The 17,667-nt window shown below is 44.3% G+C and overlaps 1 long non-coding RNA gene across 1 annotated transcript in view; it reads right to left on the bottom strand.

Annotated features, from left to right (window-relative positions):
• Positions 1–1,466: 1,466 nt before the first annotated feature.
• The window catches only part of LOC144281304 (uncharacterized), a 35,239-nt gene continuing 19,038 nt past the window's right edge, over positions 1,467–17,667 (bottom strand). Inside the window, exon 3 of the long non-coding RNA XR_013349874.1 lies at positions 1,467–3,131. This is a non-coding gene — a long non-coding RNA (uncharacterized LOC144281304). The remainder of the gene's footprint in view (positions 3,132–17,667) is intronic.

Genomic DNA, 17,667 nt, shown 5'->3' with positions numbered 1-17,667 from the left:
TGCATAGATATAGAAAGCAGGTTTGTAGTTGTCAGGGGCCAAGGGAGGAACAGGGAGTGACTCCTTTTTTTTTTTTTTTTTTTTTTCAGGGAATGACTCCTATACAGGGACGTGTTGTCCACTTGAGGTGATGAAAGATTGAGGAAGGAGGTGACGGTGATGGCTGTACAGCACTGCAAACACCCTGCATGCCTCTGGTCTACACTTCTTGTGCGCTGGCTCCTCCATTCCCCAAGGCCGCACCATCTACCCATCAGCCGCAGGGACTCTACCTCCCCAGTTGAGACCTGACCATTCATTAGCAACAGTCATGGGGACAATGGACGGGGTAGTTCACCTCTGCACTCCGTATCGTGTCCCACATTTGGGCGTTCAGGTTAGTTGTGTTGTGAACACTGTTGTAATAATAACCCGCTAATGAATACAGCACTCCAGTGTTTACAGAACACGCTCACGTCTATTGTATTTCTTCTACTCAGCAATCCTTAAAATAGATTATTATTAACTCCATCTTACAGATGAGAAAATTGGGTTCAGAGAGGTTAATTAACTTGCGTAAGACCCTACTGTGAACAAATATGAATCCAAAAATTGGGATGCGAGTCTTTGGCCTGCAAGTCCAATATTCTTTCCACAATATGGTCACTTCCATTCTAGAAAACCAGATCTCCACATCTCTGCCCCTTTTCCACCCCAGTAATGTGAAAATTCCATCTCCCTTCAAATAGAGGGACAAAGTGATCCAAATTATGCACAGAGAACAGTCCTTCTGGCTGACATCAAATCATCAGCATTTGACCATACTTGCCACTGAGTTCTTAATTGGAAAATATCACAAATATTTCCTGATTATTTCCTTTGTAAGGTCTCCAAGCTAGAAGCAAATCTCCTTGAGTTCATTATAAGAGATGTGCATGTGTGTGTGTGTGTGTGTTCTGGTCTTTTAAATCCCCAAAAGGTCTGTCCTATTTATAAGCACATCACAAGCTTATGATAAATAACTCTTGTGCTGGCTGTGTAACATTTTGGGGAGAACCACATGTCCCAACTCCAAAATGAATGACTATCTATCCGTTAGACACCAACTTCAGAGAGTGTCTAACTGACCTCCACCCTAGATGCTGGTTCATCCCAGAGCACTGTATGGAACATGGGTGCACTCTACCCTGTAATCAATCTGGACTCAATTTTACAATGTGTATCAATCACTCCTACCCCTGTTTCATAGATGATGAAGGGGGAAGTTAGTTCTACTGGGGGTAAGGACTGCTCCATATCCCCTCTGACCCCAACATCTTGTCTCTGGAGACTTGGTTCTTAAGACCAAAAAGAGATTGGCGACAAGAGCTGGACATGGCTTCTCCACCCATGCCACTGCAACCAAGGGTTACCATGAAAATTCAGAGGGCAAGAGGGACAAAGCTTCATGAAGAGAGACATAAAGACGTAATAAATAACAACATAAACACATTAAGAAGGAGATTTAAGGAAACAACAAACACGCTCAGAACTAAGGGAGCAGATAAGTAGAGTTGCAGAGAAACTCGATAAAGTTCCCACATGTGAGTGCTCTTCTTGTGCATCTAGTGGTCGCTCACCACACCAGAACCACTGTGGAAAGAGCAATAATGAACACGGTTGGGGCTTTCGATTCTATTCCACTAACAACGGACCACATGGCTTCGAGCATGTCCCACCGACTCCATTCTCTCATCTGTACGGCAGAAATATATCAGTGTTTCACAAGACTCTTATTGGGATGAAATAAGATGATGCATGTGAAAGCGCTTAGAGTATTAATTGAATAAGAATGTGTGGATGTGGATGAAAGAGGTATGTTCACTGAATTGAAAACAATGACATTTTTAACACCTTCCTGCATGCCGGCCTTACACAAAGAGCTCGTGTGTGCCTTATCTAGTTCATCCTTCACAAGATCACGCTGTGAGGAAGCAATTACTATTATGCCCTTTGCAGAGGAGGAAGATGTGCAGAGACTTCCAGCAGCACCCCAGGTCATGCACGAGCCTTACAGGGGCAGCTCAAGCACAGTCAGTGGAATTTCAGTCCCCATTAGCAATCACTTAATAGAAATAATAAGGAGGAGGAGGGGACACCGAAGGAAGGCTCACAGCCTGTCCTATTTGATCCCCATAACAACCCTACAAGGTGGTTTTTGTCACAGCCCCACTTCACAGATGAGAACGCTGAGGGAGGGAGAGGATGACTAACCGCATCGGAGGCCTGGAGGGGAGAAAGCAGCTGGGGAGGCCAGCTGAAAGCCACGGACTCTTCCAAACCTGTTTGCAAAGCAGCACAAGCAAGTGGACAAGAAAATGGACCTGAGAGCGAGACCTGCTGAGCCCAACTCCCAGCCCGGTAACTCGCTTACTGTGTGACCTAAGACAAGCCGCTTCAGCATCCCATGCCTCAGTTTCCCTGTCTGGACAGTAGGGACAACCATAGCACCAACCCCAGAGGTTGTTATAAGGATTAAGTAAGTGAATGCATGCTAAGTGTCTGCTCCTTAAAGTGGGATCCAGGCACCATCAGCGGTCCCTGGGAGCTCAGTAGAAAATACAGCGTTTTGGGTCCACATCAAACAGTGACCTGGAACCTGATCCGAGGGAACTTGTCTGCACGCTGACGTTTGAGAACTTAGAGTCATGCATCATTAAGGACTACGCTGGCCGATGTCTTTACCATCATTTCAGCGCATGACACAGAGCATGAGTGAGGGGGAGAGGGGACAGGGCCTTGGAGGTGAGCTGGGGCACACTGCAAAGGGCCCAGTCTGGAGATCGGGTGCTGCCCTAATGCTAATAGAGAGACAGAGCCCATGTAGGGTTGGGAGTGGGGACATGGGCAAAGCTACATTTTAGAATTCTCTTCCCCCAAAAGCCAACCAAACAAATGAGCCAGCATTAGATGAGCAAGTATCACAAGGTTCTCTAGCTGCAAACCAAACTTGCGTGACTCTTCCAGAGTCCAGGACATCCTTGAGCCCTCACAGGGGAACTGCAGGCTGGAGCCTTGCCCAGTCCTGTGTCCCACACCTGACTCACCCAGGGACTCCTGAGCAAATGAAAGCTTCTCTTTTTCACTCTTCCCCACCAGTGGGACAGGACCTCCTGTAAGTGAAGAAGACAGTTCACCTGAAAGTGTGTTACGAATAGGGAAACACGACGCAAAAGTAAGGATTCCTACTGGAAATGCAATTCCCTTTACAATGGAAAAGCACTAGATACACCAAAAGAAAACCTGGATGCTAGGATTTGGAACCTACTCCAAGAAATGTCTGTGAGATTCTAATTCAACCAATCTGTGTGTGTGTGTGTGTGTGTGTGTGTGTGCAGGGTGGGGAGAGTATGAGGACTGTGAGGAAGGGAGTCCAAAAGTCTGTTTTTATAGAAAACATTTTAGATTGTTGTAATGGAGATGTGGATTTAGAAGGGTATTTCTCAAACTGGAACGTGCAGAAGAATCTCCGGAGAGGTTGTTCAAAAGTGGATTCCTGGGCTTTATCCCCAGAGCTCCCGTTTCAATAGATCTGGGCTGTCCTGGTTTGCTAGGGCGCCGTAACAAAGCACCACAAACGGAGCGGCCTCAACAGCAGAGATGTATCATCCCATGGTTCTGAGGCTGGAAGTCCAAAAGCGAGGTTTGGGCTGGGTTGGGGGGTGACTTCTGAGGGTCGGGAGGGAGACTCTCTTCCATTCCATTCTCCAAGCAGCTGGTGGTCTTCTGGCCATCTCTGCAGTTCCCAGGCTTGCACATGTGCCAACCCATTCTTGGTCTTGATGTTCACATGGCATTCACCCCGTGTGCACGTCTGTGTCTAAATTTCCCCCTTTGATAAGGACATCAGCCATATAGGAGTAGGGTGGATCCATCCGGTATGACCTCATCTCATCTAAGTATGCCTACCATGACCCTTTTTCTAAATGAGGTCACAATCAGAGGTATTGGGGTTTAGGGTCCCCATATATGAATTTTGAAGACACACAATTCACACCTACCTTACCCTGCACGTAACTCACAGGCCCTGAATCCTAATGAATCCAGGTCATTGTAGTAATGAATGACCCACAACACACAACTTTCTTTCTTCTTGTCCTATTCAGCTCCCCCTAAATACATATCTCTTTGCCATTGTACCTTCCCTCCTGGACTCCTGCAAGCTCTCCAGGAATAAAGCCGTGGGCCTCCGCAGCAGGACTCCTCGGAGCCGTAGCCCATCAATGCCCATCTTTGTGAAGGCGGCATTCACCAGCTCAGTGGTGCTTTGTCACTCCGAGCCCTTCTCCTTCCCAGGACCCCGATGATTACCAAAGAGCAACTGCCTCCCTGATGCATCTATAGAGCTGGAAATCTGCGGTTACCATGGTTAATATTTCTGACTTGATTGGCACCACGAGTAATTGAACCGCAGTCTCTCGAGTGCAACACGCTCTATTCATTAGCTCCTATTGTGTTGGGCCATTGCATCAAACCACATTATTTTTCTGCTTACAAAAAAAAAAAAAAAAAAAAAAAAGAAAAGAAAGAAGGAAAGAAAGAAAAGAAAAGAAAAGAAAGGACGAAAGAAAAGGCACTCATGAATACAACACTATGTTGCCATATGAGATGTTGCAGTTTTGCTTCGAGGGGGAAATCGTTCTAGACGGAATGTAATGTTGTACCAGCTCTGGCCCCATCAAGAATGGTGAGATGTAAAGTGAGAAATCTTAATTTTGGTGGCACAGTCACACAGAATCAGAGCTAGAAATCAAAACTAGCCGAGTCCCAGTGTTTGTGTCATGAAGGCAACTGCTCATTTGTTTACCATACTGTCAGCATGCCTAGAACCATCTTTGAATTCATGTCTCCCTCACATCTATTTATACCCCGCCCCCATTCCCAGCGTTTCAGAAGTCTTTTGTGAGCATGGGGGAGTTTTTCTTTGATGATTTAATAAAAAGTGTATGGATTTGTAAAAATCCTCGTGTTTGTCTCTCAGGTTTCTATTTTTTAATAATCACAACAATGTTTTGTTTTTAGGCTGGAGCAACCGTTTGACTTCGTTGGACTTGTGTTCCTCTCTCTCTCTCTCTCTCTCTCTCTCTCTCTCTCTCGTCACCACAGTTCCTGGAGAGATACCAATATCAGACTGCGTACCTACGTGCATAACAGCAGTGGTATGAACAGGAACAAAGAAAACGACCGAAAAGAGTAAGAAAAGGTGTAAATAACAATGACGTTAATACAAATGCAAAAACAAAAGAAAAAAGGAAAGGTGGATTCTTTTGGTTTTGTTTTGATCTTTTTTGCATGCCAGCACCTGTTTGTAAAACTGTTCTGGGTTCTGTAATTTGGGGCTTGGGAAATGAGAGCCTGTAAGACCCCGAGTGTGAGCATCGCCGCCTGTCCCCTGCTCCCTGGGCCCGCAGCTCCGAGTGCTGGGGAGGCAGCTGCGCTGTACGGAAAGCCAGCCCTTCCCTGCGTGTGCAGCACACCGGCTCTCGTGCATCCTCTCTTCCCTTCCTGCCTTAGTCTAACCCTGGCCTCTCTCTCCCCGCCCCCCGGAGTCGCTCACGTACCCTCTTCCTGGCCGGCCACCAGACACTGTCCCTGTGTCCAGGCGTGGAGTGCAGAAATCACCGCCTCCCTAAGTGCTTCTGCTCCCCCTCCTGACCTAGGATCAGGCTTGCTTCTGAAAACCCCTTTTCCTTCATTTCTTGACAACACTGACAATATTAAACTAGCTCCTCCCTCTTAACAACAACAACAAAAAATTGAGTTGACAGACTGGAAGTCCGACCCCAACCACCACGAGGTGCGTTTTCCCAGCACCGCGTTACAGGTGGGGGTCTGATGTCACTGGGTCTGCCCTGCACTGTGATCCGCCGCAGGTTCGGGACGCCCGGTGGCCCTCCTGCTACTTGTCCTGTCGCACTGAACAAGGGCTGTACTCCCTTGACTTGACTTGTGCTTGTCACCCCCGCCCTCCTCTCCCCGGCTGTGCCATCATCTAAACACCAGTGTCCTCCCCCCAGCAGAGCTTCACTTGACTTAGCCCCTTCCAGCAAGGCTGACCTCCGAAGCTACTGTTCCCATTGCAAGACCTCATCCCTAAAGGCCCGGCTCTGGAGCCTCCCTCCCATGGGATGCTTCTGCCACTCCCTCCACCCATCCCAACCCAGTGGCCCTGCAATGCCAGTGGAGTGCCGGTTCCCTCCATGAACACCTGCCCTCCCCTTCCCCCCCCCCACCCCAGCCACCTGGGCCTGGCTGAGTCAATCAAATCCACTTGGAGGCTTCTCCTTGGCAGGCTGCGTCTGCTCTCCTGCTACCACACGGTCGCTGCGGGCCCAGCCAGGGCTTTGAGCGGATTCTTCTGTGTCCCGAAGACAATGGACACAAAACACTCCTCCCAAAACTGCCTCCCACCATGAAGTAAAGTTGCTCCTCTCCATTACTTCCTGTGACTCTGAGTTCTGTCGGGGCAATTACGAAGAGCCCAGGACAGTTTGTGGATTCTTCCCCAGAGCACTTTCTGAGCAAGGGTTGGGAAACCGGTTACGGATTCTCTAGACCCTTCCAGCCAGCTGCATCCGTTGCGACACTGAAGAGTCAAGTTACAGGAGGACATGGGACTCTTCCAACCTGGGCCCAGTCCCAAGCCTGAGCTCTGCCCCAGTGGGTTCCATCTCACTCCCCAAACACCCCATGACCTGACCCTGCCTTCACCCTGACCTCCGTGCTCTTTGCCCCAACACCCTTGATTCTTGTCACAAGGTCCAACTCAACTGACACCCCTTCTGCCACCAACTCAACTGACACCCCTTCTCCCTCCCTCACCGACTAATCATCACCTCCACTGTGACCCCAGCCCTTTGGACCTACTGTTCTCTGCTGGTGGCCCTCTCTCTCTATCCTAAGATAGAGGCTTAGATTTACCATCTCTCCTGGGGATTCCTCATGCACCACACCTGCTCACCCTAGCCCTTGAGGCTCTCAAGTACCCATGCTGAGTCTTCAGTAAGAAGCTGGGAATCGACGTAAGAACACACCGGGTACCTAACATCACCCCCAGCCCCGCTACCCATCCCTCTGACATGAACAGTCACTTCTTCAAAATTGCTGAGCGCAAGATCCAAAAAAAGAATGATGGCCACAAAAATGCTGATTACTTTCCTTCTTTCTGCTCCTTAAGAAACACGAACCCTAACATGATGACTTCCCAAGTATTTTAAATAATAATAGTTTTCCAGCCCAAGTAGATATTTAAATGTGTTAAGATTCTGACATCAATTTTCATAGGAGTTTAGGTCTAGCAAAGACCTGAAGATTTTACAGCAAAAAGTCCTCTCACAGCCTTTCCTGCATATGTGCTGGTTAGCACGGCCTGGAGCACGAGCCCCCCTAGATGAGGCTGAGATGTGGCTTTAGTGACATTCCTGACTTCTTCTTCTCCAGCCCAACGGCAGCCCCAGCCAGGCCTCTGCCTCACAGTCCTGGAGCAGCACAGGACCAGGGCTGGCCGCGCCATGTCAGGCCTTCAGGCAGTGGACACACCATATACAGCGGGGTAGGGGGTGCTTGGAGTAGGGTCAATGATGCAGTCAGCTCCTCCTGACCTTCGGGAGGGGTCCCAGGATGGTGCACAAGCCCATCTGCTGTGCACTGCCTCCTCATTTCCACACCCAGCGTATTCAAGGGCCCCTCAGCTCCCCTGTCTGGCTGGGGCAGCCCTTCTTTCCGTGCTCTCTCTGGCACTGTGTTCCACAGAGAGTCTGATCCTCCTCTAGATCCCCCCTTTCTTTACATTGTGTCACCACATCATGTTACCGCACACACACCCCCACCCGCCCATGCCCCACCCTCTCCATCCAGGCACACACGTCCTTTTAAGTCCATCTTCTGGAAGCTGAAAGTGGGTGGTCCAACGTAGCCCTCAAGATGGTTGTCAACTCCAGGAAAATAGACGTGGTGCTCTTACGATTTCAATAACTTCAGCAAATAGTTTTGACTCATCAGGCCAGATTTTATCAAAGCCCAGTTAGTCTTTGATTTTGTTTTTAAAATTGTTTCTATATGTGCCACCTTCGGACACACAGTGTGGCACCTCATCGTCGGTCCAACCCCAGGATGATAACAGCCCCGTGTGACTTCTGAACCAATGGGCTGGTGGGTGCAGATAATTTAGTGGGCACAGCTCGTCATAGCCACTTCTCCATCATCCCCTGGGAGGGTACCCATGGTAAACATTTAATTTCCAGATCCTCACTCTGGTGCTTTCAAAATCTACTCAATGGAGACTAAGGAATTTAATTAAATTTGATTTTATCCAAAGTGAAAATTTAATGCAATGTTCAGTTTACAATGAAGATTATGTATAAGTCATAATTTATAATGCATTCTAAAGTCAATTATCACCTGGGGGTTATTACTTCATAAGCTACTGCTCTGGTCAAATTTGCCACGTTGGGGAAAGAAATGGACCTTGACAGGAGGCCAGTGAGGAACGTCAGGTGGGGGCAAGGTGGCTTTCTAGCCCTTCCCTCACTTGGCCTCGCGATCACTCTGAGTTGTGGGTGTCACAAGCCCGTCAGGACCTTGTGATAGGCTTGCTCACACCCAGATCTCTCGCAGACACTTTTGTAGGTCCCTGTTCTCCGTGCATTCAGTGAGACACACGGAAAATAACGAACACGCTGGGAAAAGTTGAGCTGCTGGTCTCTTCTATTTAAGGGAATCTCAAAGCACAGGCCATAAATTATCTTTCCTCGGTTTTCTTTACTCACACTGCGGAGTTCTGAGTCAAGCCTCTGGTAGTCTGACAAGCAGGTCACTGTGCACTCACCCTCTGTGACCTTCTCGGCCTGCGTCACAGACAATGAGAGGCAACTAGTGCCTTTAAAAAAATAATAATAAAAGTATACTTCAAGTTTTCAGGATGCCAAATCCAGTAGAACACTCCATCCTTACCAGGTCCGGCCTCTCCATTTACCAATATTCTTCATGCTTATTCTTCTCAGCAAGTAACCACTCTCCCCCTCCCCCCCCTCCCACACACACTCCTGTTAAGGACTTTATTACTTTCCCAGGAAAAAAAAATAATGTAAGCAATTTTCAAAAAAACAAGGAATTCTTCTAGCTCACGCATTTCTCAATTTCTTATCTATACCCCTGAGCATGTGGCGAGGAGGGCTGGGGGGGGACTGCATATCTCATGAAGCCACAAAACAGCCACCCCACCGGGTACCCGAGAGGGCAAGGGGTGAGCTTACCCTATACTTTTTCCTACCTACTCGGGCCACTCCAGAATCCCATGAAGCGCATGAGCTCAGCTCCAACATGAGCAGCTCCTTTGTTTTTCTGACCTTCAGCTTTCTTTCTCATTGGCCAATATTCCCAATGCGCAAATAGTTGCATTTTAAGAATAGAGCAAAATTCTTGTCCTCGGTTTGACATACTAAACTACTGGCAGAGATGTATTCTCGGGACAGCTTTTTAAAGCCTGTCTGCAAACAGCACCAGGATTAAATGTGTCTCCCGAGCCTGAATGAGGATGATGGTGCTCCTTGAAGGGAGCAGTCCTGCAGGCCAGCAAGATCACAGCCCGGGCCTTGCACACGTCAGGAGGTCTAGACAACAGCCCTCCTAATTCTGGAAGTCAGATCAGTAAAGCCAACAAATGGTGTGATGGTGCATCCGTCTATTGTGGACACAACTAAGTAAGAGAGAGACATTTATGAATTCAAAACGGCTTAGTCATTCTGCAAAATCAGAGTTCACAATCCAACCCAGAAACATTCATATAATTTCTCCTTTTAAGTTATAGGGCTTTATGTAATGCATATGAATGGAATATGTTTTACAAAGTGAGAAGAGACTCTTTGCCTTTAATTAGCAAATGACAACACTGTTGTTGTTGAATGGTCTACACAGAGAGACGGTGGTCTAACTGAATCCCTTCCTGCCCTTTGGGACTCGTGTTCCAAGTCTGTAATCCTATTGCTGTATTCATTACAATACAGGCATGCTTCTATCTTGGCCTGACATTCACTTCCAGCCGCATTATGGGCGTGATTTAAAAACAGTTAAGGAGGAGAACGGCTTTCCCTCCCACACTTGTGCTTATGGCAACAGCACATATGTTAACTCTTTCTAGTTTTGGATGAGAGTGGGTGAACATGGTATTTATTTTGGGCCAGATTCTGTGGATTTTTTTTTTTTTAGCAATTGATCTAACAAATATCTTCTTATAGTGGCACGATGCTTCTGCCGGTAGAAACAGTATAGCCTATGATTTCATACCAAAAGGTGATTTTTAAATGAAAAAAGTCACCATCGTGAATACACAATGGAATATTATACAGCCAATAAAATGAGGTTTATGGAAGGAGGTATATACATTCTTGTTTAAATGAGAGGGAAAAATTCTTATAACAGTAGAGAAAATACATCATATTCCATAAATATACACAGTTGAGATGATATTTTATATACAATTTTATATAATATAAATAATATGAAACTATATGTGAATGTGTATATTTCCCTACATCTATAAACAGTGATTATGTCTGGTGAGAATATCAGGGTGACTTGTACTTTTAAATATGTTCAAAAGTAAATTTACACATATAAATATATTCTTAGAGTTTCCAAATTTTTTTAAAGATTTTATTTATTTATTCATGAGAGACAGAGAGAGAGAGAGAGAGAGAGAGAGAAAGAAAGAGAGGCAGAGACACAGGCAGAGGGAGAAGCAGGCTCCATGCAGGGAGCCTGACGTGGGACTCGATCCCAGGTCTCCAGGATCAGGCCCTGGGCTGAAGGTGATGCTAAACCTGCTGAGCCACCCGGCTGCCCTAGTTTCTGAATTTTTATGAAGGTAATCTTATTTTTGTAATTTTTAAAAAAATATTTAATTCAGTATTGCTAACAATAACAGTTTCAGGTGTACAATACGGTGATTCAGCACCTGTGTACGTTACTCTGTGCTCATCAGGTAGGTGCCCTCCTTTATCCCATTCACCTCGTTCACACCCCCTCACTCCTTGCCCTCTGGTAACCATCAGTTTGTTCTCTACAGTTCTGAGTCCATTTTTTGGTTTGTCTCTTTTCCCTTTGCCCGTTTGTTTTGTTTCTTGAATTCCACATATGAGTGAGATCATATGGTATTTGTCTTTCTCTGACTGACTTAGCTCACTTAGCATCATACTCTCTAGATCTATCCATATTGTAAATGGCAAGATTTCATTCTTTCTTATGGCTGAGTAATAGTCCATCGTACACATACACCAAATATTCTTTATCCATTCATCTGCTGATGGACACTTGGGCTGCTTCCATAACTTCGTTATTGTAAATTATGCTGCAATAAACATAGGGGTGCATATGTCTTTTCAAATTGCCTTTCCAGATTCTTTGGGAGAATACCCAGCAGCACAATTATCAGATGCACATAGGATGGTCTATTTTTAATTCTTTGAGGAACCTCCATACTGTTCTCCACAGAGGCTGCACCCGTTCACATTCTCACCAGAAGTGCACAAAGCTTCCCATTTCTCCACATCCTTGCCAACACCTGTTGTTTCTTGTGTTTTTATTTTAGCCATTCTGACAGGTATGAGGTATTATTGTGATTTTGGTTTGCATTTCCCTGATGATCAGTAATGTTGAGCATCTTCTTATGTGTCTGTTGGCCATCTACATGTCTTCTTTGAAATAAATGTCTATTCATGTCTTCGGCCCACTGTTCATTGGGTGACTTGATTTTGTGGTATTGAGCTATAAAAGTTCTTTACATATTTTAGAGACTAACCCTTTGTCATATATGTCATTTGCAAACATCTTCTCCCATTCACTACGCTGCCTTTTTGGTTTTGTTGATTATTTCCCTTCCTGTGCAGAAGCTCTTTATTTTGCATTTGTTTCCCTTGCCTCTGGAGACACAGCTAGAAAACTTTTGCTATAGCCAGACATCTTACTTTTCTAAGCAAAACAACAAACAAAACTTCTTGAAAATCACATTTCACATAAAATGTATTTATTTCTGCAGTAGCATTAGCAATAAACAAAGCAAAACTTCCTAGTTCTCTAATTCTGAAGCTATTTTAGCCTTTCATTTATTCCTAATAACAATCCACATGTCATGGAAGGAAGAGAAATTTCCCAGGAGGATTAGGAAACCCTTTTATTTCTGGGACCTATGACTTTTAAAATTACGATACAAAATGTAATGCAGGGCAGATAACAAAAGCTTCCATCGCTGTGAGGCTGTTCTTTTTCCAAGTCCTACCACAGTATATTATAAACAGTCTGTATAAACGAAGTGATGCTATCCTGTCTTGTTGCCACAACAATTAGTTAAAAAGTGAAAGATTCAGTCAATTCAACATACAACAAATACTTTGTGGATGCCCCTCCACCTGGCAAAGTCAAAGTACAAAGATGCGCAAGCAGGAGCCCACCAAATGGGCTCAGGGCCAGTTTGCTAGCATAGCACCATTTATGCCTATGAATTTGTAAAAATCATTAGTATTTCCTGTAGAGGGTGGATATTGTTCCCTAAGGACGAGAACAAATTAAGTAGTTGCAAGAAGATGCATATCTTGACGCAACAAGCAAAATTCCTCTAGCCTGCTCTCTCTGGTTCACAGGTAACAACCCAAGTCAGACAGACCTCAAAACCTTGACCTGTGTATGTTTTCTTTTTCATTCTTGAGAAATGTTATACTCATTGCAAAGTGTGTGATAGAAAATATCACAAATATGTCCCAACAGGGTCTGACCCAAAACCCCTGTGGTCCCTGTCTGTGACAGCTAAGGTGGCAGTCCTGCCCTCTTATCTCTGCATCTGTTTTAACTCAACGTCAGCTGGAAGGAAGGAAATTAGTACAAGGAGAGGGAACAATGCACACACTGTAATTTTTACAATACAGCAACAGTAATATTGTGACAAACAGTTCAACAGTGTAATTCAGCGCCTCCAAACACTCAAGTACACCAGAGAACAAGGTCTGTATTTCAAGAGCTAACAAATGATTTAGGGCATGTGGGGCCTTGAACACCCTATAGGCACTCAACAATTATGTGCTGAATGAACAAACAAAAGAATGAACGAATGTGTGAATGAATGAAAGCAGATAGTATCTGCGAGAATCCAGGGGATTTTTTTCTGATATAATTTTTCAACAAAGCTCTTTGTAATACCTGTTTGAGCTATTTTATGAGGTTTTTTTTTTTTTTAAATCAACTATCTTTTATTTCAAATCATGAGCCATAAAAAAAAATCTTCAATGGATCACTGGAAACAAGATAGCAATAGGGTCTTTTATCAGGAGATGCCTTTTTTTTTTTTTTTAAGATTCTTTGTCTTTATTCATGAGAGACACAGAGAGAGAGGCAGAGACACAGGCAGAGGGAGAAGCAGGCCCCATGCAGGAAGCCCGATGTGGGAATGGATCCCAGGACCCCAGGATCACGACCTGAGCTGAAGGCAGTCGCTCAACCACTGAGTCACCCAGGTGTCCCAGGGGAACCCCTTTAAAAGCCAAATTACCTTTCCCCAAATGCATTCAATCCAAGAAAATGGAATAAAGCATTTATAATCGTGTTGGAAGATTTCAAATTTAAATGCAAGCATGTTCTGGGGGAAAAAAGTATACCGCTAAACCACCCACCTTTTACATATTTTGTTTCCAGTGCAACACAGCCCGGTGAACACAGCATTTAATGGGAGTTATTCTAGTTTATGAAAAATATAAAGTCAGGAATTCCTTGCACTTTAAAATTCTTCCTTCTTAAAGTAGGGAAAATTAAATAGCGAGAGCTAAAGCAAGCTGTGTAAAAGCAGGTGATCTCTACCCAAACTCTGAGTACGTTTTCCAGGATCATTTAAAGCATTTGAATATTAACTCCTCCTATCAAATGATTTAAAGGTAAGACAAGATAAACTAGATGCAGCACCAGAATCAAACATAATAAAAATAACAAAACGCATGGAAAAGCTCTTCCAGACAGATGGAAAGGTGCTTTTTAGATATATGTGAAATTTGGGTGCTTGTTAATTTTATCTAAAACAAGGTGAGTATCTGAGCACACTTCCTTAAAAAACATGTATATTGAGGGACACCCCAAGTCAAGATAACACCGGCCTTCTTTAGATAGAAAACATTCTCGAATGCCAAGTCTTTTGCAACCACTGCCACACTAACACAGCCTGGCACTCATACTTCATACTACAGTTTTCTAGAAAATGCCTTAAACCACATTAAAACACGAACACATAAATCAGAACTAGAATAACTCCTCCAGCAGCACCAGTAACATTTCAAAAATCCCAAATTCCTTACATCATCTTAGACATAATGAATTCATTTGAGGTATTAAGGTCTTCGCAGATCCCAACTGCCTGTGGGCAAAAAAGAGATTTCTTCCTAACCTTAAAATCATTATGTAAAGTTTTCTCTCTTTTTATTTAAAAGTGTGTTACATTCATCATAAGAATAATACACGCTCGTGTGGAAAAATGATTGAGAAATGGCAAAAAGAAAAAGAAGAAAAATCACTCTTGGTACTTTGGCTCTTTCCTTTTAAAAACCCCATTGGGCTATTCTGCATAGAATTTGGGATTTAGTTTCTTTCAACTTAACATTACACCTTCAGCAAGCATCATGACACTCAATGCTCTCTGAGGATATAAATGACATTTTATCTAACTCTTCCCCTATTCCTGAACACTTAGGCCCAATCTTTGGAGAAGATAAGTAACACTGGTAACTGTAATAGAAATTTTGTTATACTATTAAATTAAAAGCCCAACATATAACTAGACGGAATTTAATTGGAACTTAATCTAGTTGATTTTAGGCATTTAGCAAGATAATTATAAATGCTGAATCTACCCATTCTATTTATTATTATTCAAAATCTTAATAAGCATGACTTTTTAAAAAGATTTCATTTATTTATTCATGAGAGACACAGGCAGAGGGAGAAGCAGGATCCCTGCAGGGAGCCCAATGTGGGACTTGATCCCAGGACCCCAGGATCATGACCTGAGCCGAAGGCAGACGCTCAACCACTGAGCCACCCAGGCATCCCCTTAATAATCATGATGTTTAATGCTTTCATGATGTCGCTGATCAACATGCTAGAAAGTACAGAGCCAAGAATGGACCCCATGTTATTTCACCAGGGATTTTGCTCAGATTTATTTTAGTACATTAATCAATGTGTTTAAAATCCACCTATTTTAACACCGCACTCAAACTTTTCCTTTTATACATGAGAATTTAATATTTTCACCAAAAGTTTACTGAAAGCTACATAGTAACATGAAAATCACATGTGCAGTTTGCTAATCTAACAGCGCTATCGCAAAGAAAGACTTATACATAATACATAGAAGAAATGTATATGAATTCCTAAGGATCACTTTTTATTCATACATATTCATTTATAAGCCATATAACATCAGTCAAGATAGACTGCTTTACAGCTTCAGTTAAAACAACAAATAAAAAAAGGTTAAGACCAAAAGCACACTGGCTCAGCAAAGGCCATTTTAGTTCCTCTTCAGGATGGCAGTCCTCCTCGGGTTACCTCATAATTCGAGAATATTTCACTCTGGTGGCACTTCCATGCCAACATGTGCTTCTGCCCTGAGTAGCAAGGAGGATTGGACTCCATGCTGTCCCCCCTCAAGTACGTGTGACAACCCAGAACAGACGCACACCACCTCACCCTGAAAGGCCACAACTGAACTTGAAGCCTCCGCCTAATTGTCGGGAGAACTAGATATCGGTGAGAACTTTTCATGCCTTGCACATCCATCTTGTAGAACATGTCAGGAAACATTGCCTCTCCCTGTCTATAGATACTGGGATTTCCTTTTCCCCGCTCAGTAAAGAAGTCAGCTCCCCTGCTCTGGCATGTTCTCAGCTACATGGTCACTCAAAATCCTCCCAAAGATAGTCTAAGCTTTGTGATATTGTATCAACCTTGATTAATAAATCAAATCCTGAAGACCAGGAGCCAGTTAATCAGTTGGGTTTTATCTGAGTTGCATAGCAATGGATGTCTTAGGAGGAGGCCTATCAGAATGGAATTTAAATCCCAGTTCTGCATCACAGTGGATGAATTATGTTGGAGAGTGTGCCCCTCTGTCAGATAGAAACAGAATCAAGGTCATCTCACACTATAAAATGAAAATAGGTATCGATTCCCTTGGAAGCATACTTCCCTCCTCTGCGATTCGCTTACACGCTCTTCTCTCTGGACTGCAGAGTTCCTCAAGGAGTGATAATAACAATACGCCTCATCACAATAGCAAACACTCATGTTGGACCATTATTCCATGGCAGGCCCTGTTCTGAGTGTACAGTAGACATGACTCATTTGATCTTCCCATTGGCACCTTGAAGTAAGTCCTACTGTTTGCCCCATTTCGTATGAGGAAACTAAAGTATGAGAAAGTAGAAGACCCTACCCCAAATTACACCACAGGTAGTGGAGACGAAACCCACACCACAGCACTGTAGCTCCAGACCTAAGCCTCCTCCGTGGCTCCCTTGCATTGCATTGTGATGCTTCAGGTCAGTCATTGAGAACTCTCGGAAGGGTCATGATTGCCACTGACTGGTGCAGCTCTTGCCCAAGACCGTGATTTGTGAGGCCCAAAGTGGGGACCTGAACTTGGTGCTGAACACAACTCCACAGCCACGGGTGTTTCCCATCTGTCAAGCTGTTCTTGGCTTTACCATCATAAGACCTGCAGACCACATTCCCTTTTGCCAGTAGGAACAATTGGTATCTTCTCACACAAACACACTTTTCACTGAATTTCACTCTCTTGCATTTTTATAAGGAGCCTGTAATCCCCAGGTGATTGCTTCCTTGGGCCATGCAAATACTTCCTACTGCCTTGACTTTGCTTTGAAGACCTTTGTCTGCTTTGGGGTTTCAGCTCTCCTCTGGGAAGCCATCTAATTCAGACCCTCTCCCCTACAGAAAGTAGAGTCCCTGAAAGCTGACACTCAGATTTCCTGTTACTCCGGGGCATTCTGTGTTCTCTGAGTGCTCATTTGCCCTTGAGATGTCCTAGGGGGCTTAGTGTGAGCTCAGGGAACCAAAGCCTCCCTGTCCCCAGGTGGGATCTACCCTTGGCAGCATGTTTTGCTGGGAGGTTGAGGGGGAATCACCCTGTTCCTCTTCTCTCTGAGTATCTGGACAGTGGGCCTGAACAGAGCCAACAGCACAGGAAACAATCTCCATGGGAGACAAAACCTCAAGGCAGCCCCATGTCAGTGGGAGATGACTGCAAGTCCGGGCTAATGTAAGACTTTGACGAGCATCTCATTAACTGGTTGACTTTCAACCCAGGTTTTACCTAATATGTCTTCTTCCCTGTAGAAATGCAAAGCGATTGCCATCACTGGCAAATCAGCTTTTGATGAAATATGCAAGATAGCTAGAAGCTAAGCTGTATAATTGAATTCATGACTATTTGCTACAGGACCATAATTTAATGGGAGCATTATAATTTGCTAAACACCATTACAGTGGTATCAGATCCTATTAATCAAAAAATGGTGTATGAAGTCATTTTTTTTTACTAGTCATGGTAGTCTGTTATTGGTGCTTACCTCCAGAGTAGAATAGATGCTACCT

The sequence above is a fragment of the Canis aureus genome, chromosome 12, assembly GCF_053574225.1.
Source record: "Canis aureus isolate CA01 chromosome 12, VMU_Caureus_v.1.0, whole genome shotgun sequence".
Lineage (NCBI taxonomy): Eukaryota > Metazoa > Chordata > Mammalia > Carnivora > Canidae > Canis > Canis aureus.
The sequence above is the reverse complement of the archived record's forward strand: the minus strand, read 5'-3'. Positions and strand labels throughout refer to the sequence as shown.